We start from the raw sequence: 14,013 nt of genomic DNA, 5'->3' as shown, positions 1-14,013 counted from the left end.
GCTGAAAGTGACAAAGGAAGGCCGTGAAGAAGGAAGAGAATACTCACCCCAAAGGAAAGCGATCACTTTAATTGCAGATTAGGACGACATTCACATTGTATCCATCTCAAGCATAGCTGCGTCCCGGGGAAGGAGCCGTAAATCCGCTTTCAAAATGTATGATCCGAGGGAAAGATCGCGTATCGGGATTCCAAAATGTATCCGAGCGCCAGCGTAACTCAGCAGAGGCCGTATTTCCTATGGCTAATGTATCCAATCGCACCTTCACTGTTCACTTCCTCCTCCAAGGATCTCTCAGCAACTACGTTCGTCACAGCTCCCACCAATGAGGAGCCAGGGTCAAATCGGTCATGTTTTGGACTTGCAGACTTAAAGGGACAACCCCCACTTCATTTATTAAGAGGGCATTCTTGCTCTTCAGACCTAAAGACTTGCTTACTGTGAATGAGTGAATGGCAAGCAGTGAGGTTACCCTGAAAAATCAAGAAAGAGTAAATGCTGGAAGTCTGAAAGAAAAACCAGAAAGCTCTGGAAAGGGAAACGGAGTCAACGTTTCAAGTTGAAAACCTTTTAGCTTGTAGAGAATTTGTGAGAGGGACAGTGCTGTCTATCTAATATTTAAAAATATTTGAGAAATCTCATGTGTTTGTTGTCGTGTCACACTAACACGTGACTCCTGCGTGCCTCGCTTGAACTAAAGACGAAGTTGCACCTGTATTTTCACACTCTCGTGTCTTTCTTTGAATTTGTTTAATGTTTTGAAGTTACAAAACATGGCAACTAGGTTTTTTTTAAAAAAAAAACAAACCCGCGATGGCTGCTGACTTGTTAAAGCGGAGCGAGACGTTCCACCTAGCAAAAACGGAGATGGAAACGGTCGAGTTACAAAAAACATGTGTTCTTCGGACACATAATCGAGTTTCCAAAAAAAAGGCCGTAAATGGAAGAATTCGAGGTTCATAGAGTGTGCACTCATTTAAAAAGCAGAAATGGCCGGCTACGTCGGAAAGACTAATGAGTTTGATTACACAACGTGATATTGGCTCATATGTACTGAGTTATTGGAAAAGTAATGAAATAGCTATTGAGAGGTGAGTGCTAATTTTGCTGAGTTCATTGGGTTTAAAGGCATACAATTTGCTTCAACCTTTGACTGCTCCAACTAAACCATCAGAAATGAGTTTTTAAAACGCAAACATGAGGAAATCTCCAGATGCTGGAATTTCAAGCAACAGAAAGCAAAGTTGCTGGTGAACGCAGCAGACCAGGCAGCATCTCTAGGAAGGGGTACAGTCGACGTTTCGGGCTACTATTATATAAGTGATGCAGGAATGCTTAGAACAGAGGCCATTGTTGATTACAGAACACTTTCTGAATGGAAGAGGTTGTCTGATCATTGTCAGTTCAGTGATGGGCTTAACGATGCACTGAGAGATCACTTAGTTTGTGGAATCTTAAAAGAAAGCATTCAAAAGTGGTTCCTAACTGAAGCACAGCTACCATTCAAAAGAGCAGTGGCATTCACTGTTTCAATGGAAACTGCAGGCAAACACAGTTGAGTTGCAGTCAGGAATGAAAGTGAGAGTGAATAAAATTGCAGCGTCTGAACAGAAACCAGCCTGGCCAGACAGATCGTGTTATCGTTGTGGTAGGAGCTGAGATACACCAGACAAATTCAGACGTAAAGATAAAACTTGCAGAAAATGCAAGAAAGTAGGACAAATAAAAAGAACACACCGGGCACAGAGAAGAGAGAAAAAGATAAGCAGTCAAACTGCAGTTTGAAAAAGAGCACTAATCTATATACTGTTGATGAGCTATCCGATAATGATGAGAGTGACACGGGACTGTGTTGCAACATACATAAAATGATGAAGGAACTCAGCAGGCCAGGCAGCAGATATGGAAAAAAAATTCTTTTCTCTGCTGCCTGACTTGCTGAGTTCCTCCAGCATTTTTGTGTGTGTTGCTTCGATTTCCAGCATCTGCAGATTTTCTCTTGCTTGTGACCGGGACTGTGTAGCCTTGAGATTTACAGTGTGAAAATTAATAACAGACTGGCACTAAGGCTTATGTGAGAAGTGAACAGCATATTAATTAAAATTGAATTAGACACTGGTTCGGCTGTTTCAGTCATCCCACAAAATAAGTTTGAACAGCATTTCAAAGATAACAAACAGAAGCCTACTAGGAACTTAAACTAGAGAAAAGGTAATTGCCGTGGGAATAACATCTCTAACAGTGAAATACAACAACCAACAAGCCATATTGAGCTTGTATGTGGTAAAAACAGGAAGGTCAGCATCGTGCGTGCGTGTGTGTGTGGGGGTGGGGGGCGGTGATTGAGACAAGTAAACTTGATTTGGGGGAAGGAGTTGTATTCCATTGAACAAATCAGAGCTCATGATCCAGGGTGGCACACTGTCTTAGTGGTGCCATCTTCTGGATAAGGCATTCGAATTCTGAGGTAACCTAAAAGACTTCTTGATGGCTTTTTGTGAACAAGGAGAGGGGACATATCTGCAGAGGCTGATCCCTCAGTCAAAGTCATTTGAGAACAGAGTCTGCACACTAGTTCTCAGCTCTGCATGAGAATGTGCTGGGTGCAAAATGGCTGCCACGTTTTCCTGTGTTGCAACAGGCTTTAGATGTTAATGACATTTTTACATCCCACTTTGGAAATATTCTTCATTGCTGTGGGGAGAAGTGTGGGGTGCCTTACACTATCTTTCAAGATGGATTGAAGAGAACTATTATGTTGATGGCTTAATCTATTTTATAGCAGTACAGGATACATTGTTCCCCTGTCTACTGATGAGAATTTTATATGTCCCCTCTTACTCTACTGAACTGCAATGGATTCAATCCTGTCCAACATTTACTCCCAAGACAAACCACCCAGGTTTTGGGCTGGTAAATCTTCTCTGAACTGTTTAGAAACATAGAAACATAGAAAATAGGTGCAGGAGTAGGCCCTTCGGCCTTTCGAGCCTGCACCGCCATTCAGTATGATCATGGTTGATCATCCAACTCAACCCTGTACCTACCTTCTCTCCATACCCCGGATCCCTTTAGCCACAAGGGTCATATCAAACTCCCTCTTAAATATAGCCTATGAACTGGCCTCAACTGTTTCCTGTGGCAGAGAATTCCACAGATTCACCACTCTCTGTGTGAAGAAGTTTTTCCTAATCTCAGTCCTAAAAGGCTTCCCCCTTATCCTCAAACTGTGACCCCTCGTTCTGGACTTCCCCAACATCGGGAACAATCTTCCTGCATCTAGCCTGTCCAATCCCTTGAGGATTTTATACGTTTCAATAAGATCTCCCCTCAATCTTCTAAATTCCACAGAGTATACGCCTGGTCGATCCAGTCTTTCATCATATGAAAGTCCTGCCATCCCAGGAATCAATCTGGTGAATTTTCTTTGTACTCCCTCTATGACAAGAATGTCTTTCCTTAGATTAGGGGACCAAAACTGCACACAATACTCCAGGTGTGGTCTCACCAAAGCCTTGTACAACTGCAGTAGTACCTCCCTGCTCCTGTACTCGAATCCTCTTGCTATGAATGCCAGCATACCATTCGCCTTTTTCACCACCTGCTGTACCTGCATGCCCACTTTCAATGACTGGTGTACAATGACACCCAGGTCTCATTGCACCTCCCCTTTTCCTAATCGGTCACCATTCAGATAATAATCTGTTTTCCTGTTTTTGCCACCAAAGTGGATAACCTCACATTTATCCACATTAAATTGCATCTGCCATGAATATGCCCAGTCACCTAACCTATGCAAGTCACCCTGCATCCTCTTAGCATCCTCTTCACAGCTAACACTGCCGCCCAGCTTCGTGTCATCTGCAAATTTGGAGATGCTGCATTTAATTACCTCATCTAAGTCATTAATATATATTGTAAACAACTGGGATCCCAGCACTGAGCCTTGTGGTACCCCACTAGTCACTGCCTGCCATTCTGAAAAGGTCCTGTTTATTCCCACTCTTTGCTTCCAGTCTGCCAGCCAATTCTCTATCCACATCAATACCTTACCCCCAATACCATGTGCTTTAAGTTTGCACACTAATCTCCTGTGTGGGACCTTGTCAAAAGCCTTTTGAAAATCCAAATATACCACTGGTTCTCCCCTATCCACTCTACTAGTTACATCCTCAAAAAATTCTATGAGATTCATCAGACATGATTTTCCTTTCACAAATCCATGCTGACTTTTTCCGATGATTTCACAGCTTTCCAAATGTGCTGTTATCGCATCTTTGATAACTGACTCTAGCATTTTCCCCACCAACGATGTTAGGCTAACCGGTCTATAATTCCCCGGTTTCTCTCTCCGTCCTTTTTTAAAAAGTGGGGTTACATTAGCCACCCTCCAATCCTCAGGAACTAGTCCAGAATCTAAAGAGTTTTGAAAAATTATCACTAATGCATCCACTATTTCTTGGGCTACTTCCTTAAGCACCCTGGGATGCAGACCATCTGGCCCTGGGGATTTATCTGCCTTTAATCCCTTCAATTTACCTAACACCACTTCCCTACTAACATGTATTTCCCTCAGTTCCTCCATCTCACTAGACTCTCGGTCCCCTACTATTTCCGGAAGATTATTTATGTCCTCCTTAGTGAAGACAGAACCAAAGTAGTTATTCAATTGGTCTGCCATGTCCTTGTTCCCGATAATCAATTCACCTTTTTCTGTCTGTAGGGGACCTACATTTGTCTTAACCAATCTTTTTCTTTTCACATATCTATAAAAGCTTTTACAGTCAATTTTTATGTTCCCTGCCAGTTTTCTCTCATAATCTTTTTTCCCCTTCCTAATTAAGCCCTTTGTCCTCCTCTGCTGGACTCTGAATTTCTCCCAGTCCTCAGGTGAGCCACTTTTTCTGGCTAATTTGTATGCTTCTTCTTTGGAATTGATACTATCCCTAATCTCCCTTGTCAGCCACGGGTGCACTACCTTCCCTGATTTATTCTTTTGCCAAACTGGGATGAACAATTGTTGTAGTTCATCCATGCGATCTTTAGATGCTTGCCATTGCATATCCACCATCAACCCTTTAAGTATCATTTGCCAGTCTATCTTAGCTAATTCATGTCTCATACCTTCAAAGTTCCCCCCCCCAACAGTTTACAGTGCAACAGTGCCCATAAGACACTGCAGAATGAGGCTAGTCAGCCCATCGAGTCTGCTCTGCCATTCCATCATGGCTGATATCGGATTCCACTCAACCTCTTACACCTGCCTTTCCGCTGTATCCTTTGATGCCCTGACCAATCAGTAAACTATCAACTTCTGCCTTAAATATACTCACCCTCCACCAAAGTCTGTGGCAGAGCATTCCACAGATTCACTAATTCCTGGATAAAAATATTCCTCCTTACCTCCGTTCTAAAAGATCACCCCTCAGTTTTGAGGCTGTGCCCTCTAGTTTTCGATACCCCCCCAGAATAGGAAAGCTAATGTCCATATCCACCCTATCTAGTCCTTCCTTAAATTCCAGTGCTCTTGTATTTTCCACCGTATTTGCCAGTATTGGAAGCAAGAGAGTTGTTTTGGAGAGACTGCAGATCCTGGGAATCCCAAGAAACAACACACAAATGCTGGAGGAGATCAACTGATCACACAAGATCTATGGAAAGGAGTGAAGAGTCGATGTTTCGGGCCGAAACCCTTCATCATTGGCCTGAAACATCGACTCTTTATTTCTCTCCATAGACGCCACCTGACCTGTTGTGTTCCTCTAGCATTTTGTGTGGGATACATACAAAGGGTCTGCAAAAAGAACCAAAGGAGCATCCCTCCTCACAAACCTGCCCCCTCTCTGAAAGAATGTGTAGATTCCACATCCACTTCAGAACCTGAGACGATGCAAGTCACCTTCAATCCCAAATCATCTGCAGTCCCAGGTCAACTTCAGTCCCCAGGGACAGCCAAAGAAGAAGAATTGATATAACCACTGCACATTGATTGCTTCTAGTCCTGATGAAAGAATGTAGACCTGAAACTTATACTTGACTTTTACCTTCTTAGATACTTCTCAGAAGCTTTATGGATGTTTTCAAAAACTGAGCTCCCCAAATGAGTCAGCAGGCAAGTTCACCACCTTGTGTGATGCACAATTGTGAAGAACTGGATTCACTTTCTGACCTGTGAGATCTTAAATGTGGAGCTTCCCCGCCCCCGTACAAAGAAGTGGGGTTTGGATTGGCATTCAGAGGGGTCCCAGTGATCAAGGGCAGTCACTTGATTCTTGCTCGGTTCTCATCCAATCTAATCAACAAAGTAGCTCCTGACCTTGTTGCAGTGACATTATTTTAACCACACAGACTAATTTTAGCATGTTGCACACGCAATGTGGTCAAATGATCTTCCCACCTGCAGGTTTACTCAACAAACTTCTATCGTCATAGTGTAACCAAGGAAGTAAGTCTATCACAACAGTTAAGTATCCATCTGTGGACTTTGTTCTCCATCCTGCCACCTTAGCCAGGCAGGGACAGGGAAGGGAATATGAAAGGTAAAGGAAGGCAGAGGGAATAGAGTGGGATGGAGAAGAGCAAATCAGCCCAGGAAACACATGAGACTGCGGGTGCTGATGCGGGTTTTTGCAAAAAAAAACCCAAGTGAGGTGTTTTATTTTTAATGAAAACCTGTAGCACATTTTATTGAACTCCAAAACCTAAACACCTAAAATGCACTAACAATTCTTAAACAATAACGTCATCAAGTCAGACCAGCTTCTTAAGGTGAAACCCCAACCTAATGCCCCTGGTTGTGAATTATGGACATTTCTCCCAATTATGTTACCCTACACAGTGCTCCCCGCCCCCCCCCAGAATTCACTAAAACTGGCATTGTGAGCCTGCCTGGAGCTGAGCTGAGCTGCTTGGCTTGGGCCCTGTGTTCCATGGGTGGAGGAACTGCAGGTGTCTCTGGACCATCCAGAGGTGCGTTGACACACTTGTGGTCATGGCATGATGACAGGGGCATGGCGGTGGTGGGCCGGTTTAAGGTGATCGACCAAGATACATTCAGATTTTCCCCCTTATCAATAAAAGTCTTTTCTCTCCATTCCAAAATAAAGAACGGGCCATCATAAGGGGGCCTAAAGGGATGTTGGTGTGCGTCATGGCGGACGTCATGGAGGTGGAATGTAGGTCAGCAGGTACCCAAGAGTGCTGTATGCCATGATGGGAGGTAGGAATAGGTGACGAGGAATTGAATTTACTGAGGAGGGTGGAATGCTCTTTTGAGAGGCCGACCAGGTGGTTGTGGTGCCAGAAATGAAATCACCTGGCACTTGTAACGGCTGCCCATATACCAATTCAGCACGGATGACTGCAAGTCCTCTCTCAGAGCAGTTCAGAATCCCAGCGAGATCATGGGAGCTGATCATACCAACACTCGTTGGTCGGTGAAACCCTCAGAGCAGCCTTTAGGGAGCAGTGAAAGCGCTCACGTGGGCCATTGGACTGCAGGTGATATGATGTGGCGTAACGTGACGTAATGCTCAGGTTCTGGGCCATCGCAGTCCAGAGGTCGGAAACGAATTGGGGACTGCGGTCAGAGGAAATATCAGATGGGATGCCAAGTAGGGCAAACCCAGGTGCTGATGAACACCCAAGCCACTTCTGCGGCCGTCAGTGATGCTGGAGCAACACTCACAGCAGCCACAGCATAGTCTGAGGCGTCAGTAGTAATGGCTATGGGTGTGTTGGGGAGCACACGCACCATTAGGGTCACGTTATAAAGAGCTTGTTTGATATCATCAGATGTTCGCTGACCAGTCAAGCATGTGATTAGGGGTATTGCTTTTAGGCACACTATACAGGGGCAATATAATTCAGCAGCTCGCAGAATGAATCAGTGATAGACATTCACCATAGCTTAGAAACTGTAGTTTTTTAGTAGTGTGGGATGGTGGGAGATCCATAATAGTGTTGGGTAACATAATTGGGAGAAATGTACATAACCCACACCACGGACATTGAGTTGGTGTTTCACTTTAAGAGGCTGGTCTGATGTAATAACGTTATTATGTACAAGGTTTTTATCGTGCTTTTGTTGTGTAGGTTTTGAAGTTTAATAAAATGTGTCACGGGTTTCATTAAACATAAAAAGCATAACTTCATTTTATTTGCGAAAACCTACATCTAGGATGATTCTGGAGTTATTGACCATGTTGGTCAAAGCAGTCACTTCGAACCAGCTGGAGTTTTGGGATAAAAATGCTGACACTTAGTGCATACAAGCTGAGGCCCAGTTCGCCCTGAGAGAAATCTCCGCCGACAACACCAAATATTTGACTGTGGTAGTGTCGCTCAGCATCTCCATGGCTGCCAGAATAGTGAGTCTGATAGAACATCCACCTGAACACGATAAATACCAATTGCTGAAAACTTGCCTTTTTCAGACTTTTGGACTACCGGAGTCGATCGGCTCCTGAGTCCCCGTTTGCAGGAACTCCCTGCCATAAACCTCCAGGCACCGACAACTGCCGATGCGTTGGAAGCACCCGAATTGTGCGAATTGTACTTGGAATTGTACGCTGGTCAAATAACCCCTGGGCTTCACCCCTCCATATGGTCCCTAAGTCCCATGGTGGATGCTGTCTATGTGGGGATTAGCAATGCCTTAATGAGGTCACCCATCCCTGATCATTACCCGGTCCTGCACGTACAAGATATTTTGGCATATTTAGCCAGAAAGTTAATTTTTTCCAAAGTTGATCTAGTTAGGGGCTACCATTAGGTGCCTGAGTGCTTGGAGGACATTCCCAAAACAGTTGTGATAACCCCGTTTATCCTTTTTGAGTTTCTGTGCATGCCATTTGGGGTGAAAAATGCAGCACAGACTTTCCAACGGCTAATGCAGTCTTCATTGAAGGACTTTGATTTTCTTTTTGTTTACCTGTATGACGTACTTGCCGCCAGTGCATCCAAATCCAAACACGTATCTCATCTCTGCACGTTTTTTGAGCATTTAAGCTAACACGGGTTGATTATTAACTCTGCTAAATGCCATTTTGGGTTGTCAACATTGGCTTTCTCAGCCATTTTATCTCCGCAGAATATACAAAACCCCTGCCATCAAAGGTAGCCACTATTATTGATTTCCCACTCCCCGCACTACTAAAAAAACGACAGGAGTTTTTAGGCATGGTGAATTTCTATCACTTTTTCATTCCTCAAGCTGTGCTCCCCTGTATAGTGCACTTAAAGTCAATACCCCTGATCAAGTGCCTGACTGGTTAACGGACATGACCAGGGCATTTGATGATACCAAACAAGCTCTTTCCAACGTGACTCTACTAGCACATCCACCCCCCAACACACCCATAGCCATTACCACTGATGCCTCAGACTATGCTGTGGGTACTGTGCACGGACAGTTGATCAGAGGCATGTGGCAGCCACTCACCTTTTTCATCTGGCAGCTCCCTCCCCCTGAAGTACAGCATTTATGACAGTGAGCTTCTTGGTCTCTATCTGGCTGTCCGCCATTTTCATTTCCTTCTAGAGGGATGCCATTTCACAGCGTTCATTGACCACAAACCCTTCATGATGGCCAAAATATCAGACCCTTGGTCTGCACGGCAGCAACGCCACCTGCCTACATATCCGAGTTCACAACTGATATATGGGGGGACAAAGTAAGGCTGTGGTTGATTTCCTCTTACAGCCAGCCGTTGAGACCATACACACAGGGGTTGACCATGCCGGCACAGCAGCTCACCAAGTTACTGATCCAGCGGTCCCCGTTTACCGAACAGCAGTCACGGGCTTGCAGTTGGCTGACGTTAAGTCTGGGGAAGCTGGGGTTTCTCTCCTGTGCGATGTCTCATCTGATCATCCTTGCCCCGTCGTGCCCACAAACTGGAGATGGACTGTTTTTGACTCCATACGTGGCCTCTCGCATCCGGGGCAGAAAACCTCACAGAAGATGGTTGCACTGAAGTTTGTTTAGCACAGCCTCAGAAAGGATGTGCTTGATTGGACTGCAGCTTATGTGGCGTGCCAGCGGGCATAAATTGACGGGCCATTGGCAACTTTTGAGATCTCTCAGTGATGGTTTGACCATGTCAATGTGGATCTTGTTAGTTCTCTTTAATGCCCCCCCCCCCACCCCTGGTTTCACGCACCTTCTTACCATGGCGGACCGTACCATCTGATGGTCAGAGGTTTTCCGTCTAGCATCGACAATGGCCGCAGACGTTCATCAGCCCCTGGGTAGCTTGACTTGACACACCATCTGATATTTCCTCTGACCGCCGTCCCCAATTCATTTCAGACCTCTGGGCTGCGATGGCCCAGTGTGTCAACACACCTCTGGACAAGCTAGAAGCACCTGCTGTTCCTCCACCCACGGGACACAGGACCTGAGCTGGGTGGCTTGTCCGAGCTCCAGACAGGCTCACAATGCCGGTTTTAGTGAACACTAGAGAGGGTAACATAATTGGGAGAAATGTAGATACTTCACAACAACCGACATTGAGTTGGGATTTCATTTTGAGAGGCTGGCCTGACATGATGACGTTATTATGTTAAAGGTTCTTAGCGTGCTTTTGTGGTGTAGGTTTTGGAATTCAGTAAAATGTGTTACTGATTTCTTTAAACATAAAACGATTCACTTTGATTTATCTGTGGAAACCCACAGTAGCGGCTGTTTTCGATGGGAAGGGTTTCACACCGTCTACAGAGATGTGATGGCTGAGAGTGCCAATGGTTGACAACACAAAATGGCACTTAGCAAGGTTAATAATCAACCAGTGTGGGCTTAAGCGCTTGAAAAGTGTGTGGAGATGGGATAGGTGTTCAGATTTGGATGCACTGGCGTCAAGTCTGCCATCCAGGTAAATAAAAAAGAAAATCTAAGTCTTTTAATACAGAGTCAAAGGAAAGTCTGTGCTGTATTTTTCAGTCCAGATGACATGTGCAGAAACCCAAAAATGCCAAATAGGATTATCACTGCTGTGTTGGGAATATCGTCCAAGACAGAGGAACTTAATGGTCGCCCCTACCCAAATCAACTTTGGAAAATATTGACTTCCTGGCTAAATGTGCAGATAATGTGCTGGCACAGTCGAAGCTGCAAGGCAGTCAGCACTTCCTAGCGTTTATACTAAAGCGAGCATGGCAAAAGCACAGGCCTGGCCTCATCTGTTTCATGCCACTGATTTCCTTCTGTTGGGGTTCTTGCTGACCAGGCTTTTTGAGGTAGAGAAAAGAGGAGGGATGATACACTGCTGCCTGGTAGATTATCAGCCATTTTAGCAAGCTCCCTATAGTCCTTCATAGGTGCATTAGTGAGGGCTCTGCGAACTTGATCAGGCATTTGCTGCATGAAGAGTTCTTTATAAACAAAATGAGGATGGTGATTTCCCGGGAAAGACAACATGTGGTCCATTAGCTCTGAACACTTAGCATCACCAATGCTGGGCAAGGAGAGTAACTGTTTGGAGCACTCAGACTCGATAGTCCAGAAGTCTGTATAAGGTGAGTTTTCAGCGATTGGTACTTGTCATGTTCAGGCAGGTGTTCAAGCAGACTCACCACTCTCGCAGCTGTGAAATTGCTGAGCGACGTTACCATGTAGCAGAGTTTGGTGTCGGTGGTGGTGATTTCCCGCAGAACGAACTGGGACTGTGCTTATACAAACCAAACGATGGCATTTTGCTCCCAAAACTCTAGCAGTTTCAAAGCGACCGCGTTGGCCGGCATGTTAAATAACTCCAGAATCATCCTACAGCATCAGGGTCACCAATGTAGGTTTCCACAAATAAAACAAATGAGGCATTTTATGTTTAACAAAACCCGTAACATGTTTTATTGAACTCCAAAACCTACACAACAAAAACATGCTAAAAATCCATATGTAACAATGTCATCATGTCAGACCAGTCCCTTATGGCAAATCCCCTACTCAGTGTTGGTGGTTGTGAATTATGTACATCTGTCCTAATTACGTTACCCTTCACTGAAAATCTTGAGCAACACACACAATACTGGTGGGACTCAGTAAGCCAGGCAACATCTAAGAAGGGAAGTGGACAGTTGACGTTTGGGTCAACAGTCAGGACTGTCTTTGTGGGCTTAATGGTGAGGTTGAGATTGGTGTGGAGAATGGAGAGCTGTGCGTTCAGAGAAGGTGAGGTTGGAATAGGTGAGGGGACTGGTGATGTCAAGACGGTGAACACCTCCTCAGCTGTTGGAAATGAAAATGATCCCAAGCAGGCAGAAAGCCAGAGGGAGTGGTCCGAGGAAGAAGGGAGGCTTGAAACAGGAGAAGGAGTCCTCAGTGTGGGGAGGGTGTGTGGCATCTTGGGAATAGTAGGTTCAATTGTGGAGCCAATGGAGGAAGAGCTCAGCACGATGGCATGACAGGACTCGTTGAGGTGTGGGCTCAGGGGACAGAGCCCCTGCTGAGGGTAGAATGTTTCACCCCAGAGACGGGGAGGTTGGAGGGATGGGGAGTCATCCTTAAAGATCTTGGGTCCACAGCTGAGAACCGCTATAATCGCAGGGCGAGAAATTGGATGCCAATGTGATTGAGAGTGAGTTTGACCCAATGGAAGCACAGATACAGACCAGGGGACAGAGAGCCACTCAAACTGATTTAAGGACAAGCCCACGGATGCAAGTTGGCAGAGGAGGACTGCGTTAGATGTACCCTCAGAATGGGCGTACTGACATGGAGCTGTGTTAGATGTACACTCAGAATGGGCGTACTGACATGGAGCTGTGTTAGATGTACACTCAGAATGGGCGTACTGACATGGAGCTGGTGCATCACAGAGTCATTCACTTGACACTGGAATCAAGAGAGTTAAATAGCTGTCCTCGACCACTGTGCCCTCTCGCAACATCAATCCCACTTTATTTACAAGAGGAATGCTCCACAAGATCTCACATATGTCTAAAAACAGACAGACATGTAGTGTGAAACACTTAAAAATAAAATGTTGATTGGTATTGAGTTATAGAGAGGGAGCAGTGAACTCCTGACGTGGGTGGCGGGGGCGGGGGGGGCGCGGTGGTGGTCAGCAGTATTTGCTGCCTTTATTTTCAGAGTTCTGCCTGGTTTTCTTCAGGCAAATTCTCAGTGTAGTTTCTTATGATATACTGTATCTTCTACACACACTTCACATCACATCTCATCTTCCATCACAGATTGGAGGATGGGGGGGTGGGTTGGGGGCGGATCAAAGGGGGAGGAATGAGATGCAGGAATCCCAAGCGACCCATTTCACTGAGGGTCAGCCTGCTCTGGAGAATTTACCCTCCAGGCACCCTCCTACCATATGGCTGTCTATATTGCCCATCTGTTGTGTTCTAATGTACACAGACACACCACAGGACACAGCCACGAGGAAAAGCCTTCTAAAGGAAACAGCATGATCTGATCGCTTGTCAAATTAATAACAGAAGGCATTTTATTTTACTCAAACATTGCTGTTTTATGGTGGGGTTTGAAAATGGTTAATGGAAATATAAATTAAATATGGGATTTTTGGAAATGTTATGCTCTTAATGTTGACAAGGAAACCTTTCTTCATGTTACTTTATGTGCTTATGTTTTACTGTAATAGAAATAACCATAAGACCATAAGATATAGGAGCAGAATTCGGCCATTTGGCCCATTGAGTCTGCTCTGCCATTTCATCGTGGCTGATACAATTTTTCTCTCAGCCCCAATCTCCTGCCTTCTCCACATATACCTTTATGTCCTGACCAGTCAAGAATCTATCAACCTCTGCCTTAAATATACATAAAAACCTGACCCCCACAGCTGCCTGATGCAAAGAATTCCACAGATTCACCACCATCTGGCTAAAGAAATTCCTCCTCATCTCCATTCTCAAAGGACGCCACTCTATTCTGGAGCTGTGTTCTCTGCTCATAGACACTCCCACCATAGGAAACATCCTCTCCACATCCACTCTATCAAGGCTTTTCACCATTCAATAGGTTTCAATGAGGTCACCCCTCAT

At 45.0% G+C, this 14,013-nt stretch overlaps 1 protein-coding gene across 1 annotated transcript in view; it reads right to left on the bottom strand.

The window, feature by feature from the left end:
* Window positions 1-300, bottom strand: part of LOC140201386 (sushi domain-containing protein 6-like) — a 57,575-nt gene extending 57,275 nt beyond the window's left edge. Inside the window, exon 1 of the mRNA XM_072265424.1 lies at window positions 48-300. The gene's annotated coding sequence lies outside the window, so the exon portion shown is untranslated. The remainder of the gene's footprint in view (window positions 1-47) is intronic.
* Between the last annotated feature and the right edge of the window lie 13,713 nt (window positions 301-14,013).

Source organism: Mobula birostris, chromosome 1 (assembly GCF_030028105.1).
Source record: "Mobula birostris isolate sMobBir1 chromosome 1, sMobBir1.hap1, whole genome shotgun sequence".
Lineage (NCBI taxonomy): Eukaryota > Metazoa > Chordata > Chondrichthyes > Myliobatiformes > Myliobatidae > Mobula > Mobula birostris.
The sequence above is the reverse complement of the archived record's forward strand: the minus strand, read 5'-3'. Positions and strand labels throughout refer to the sequence as shown.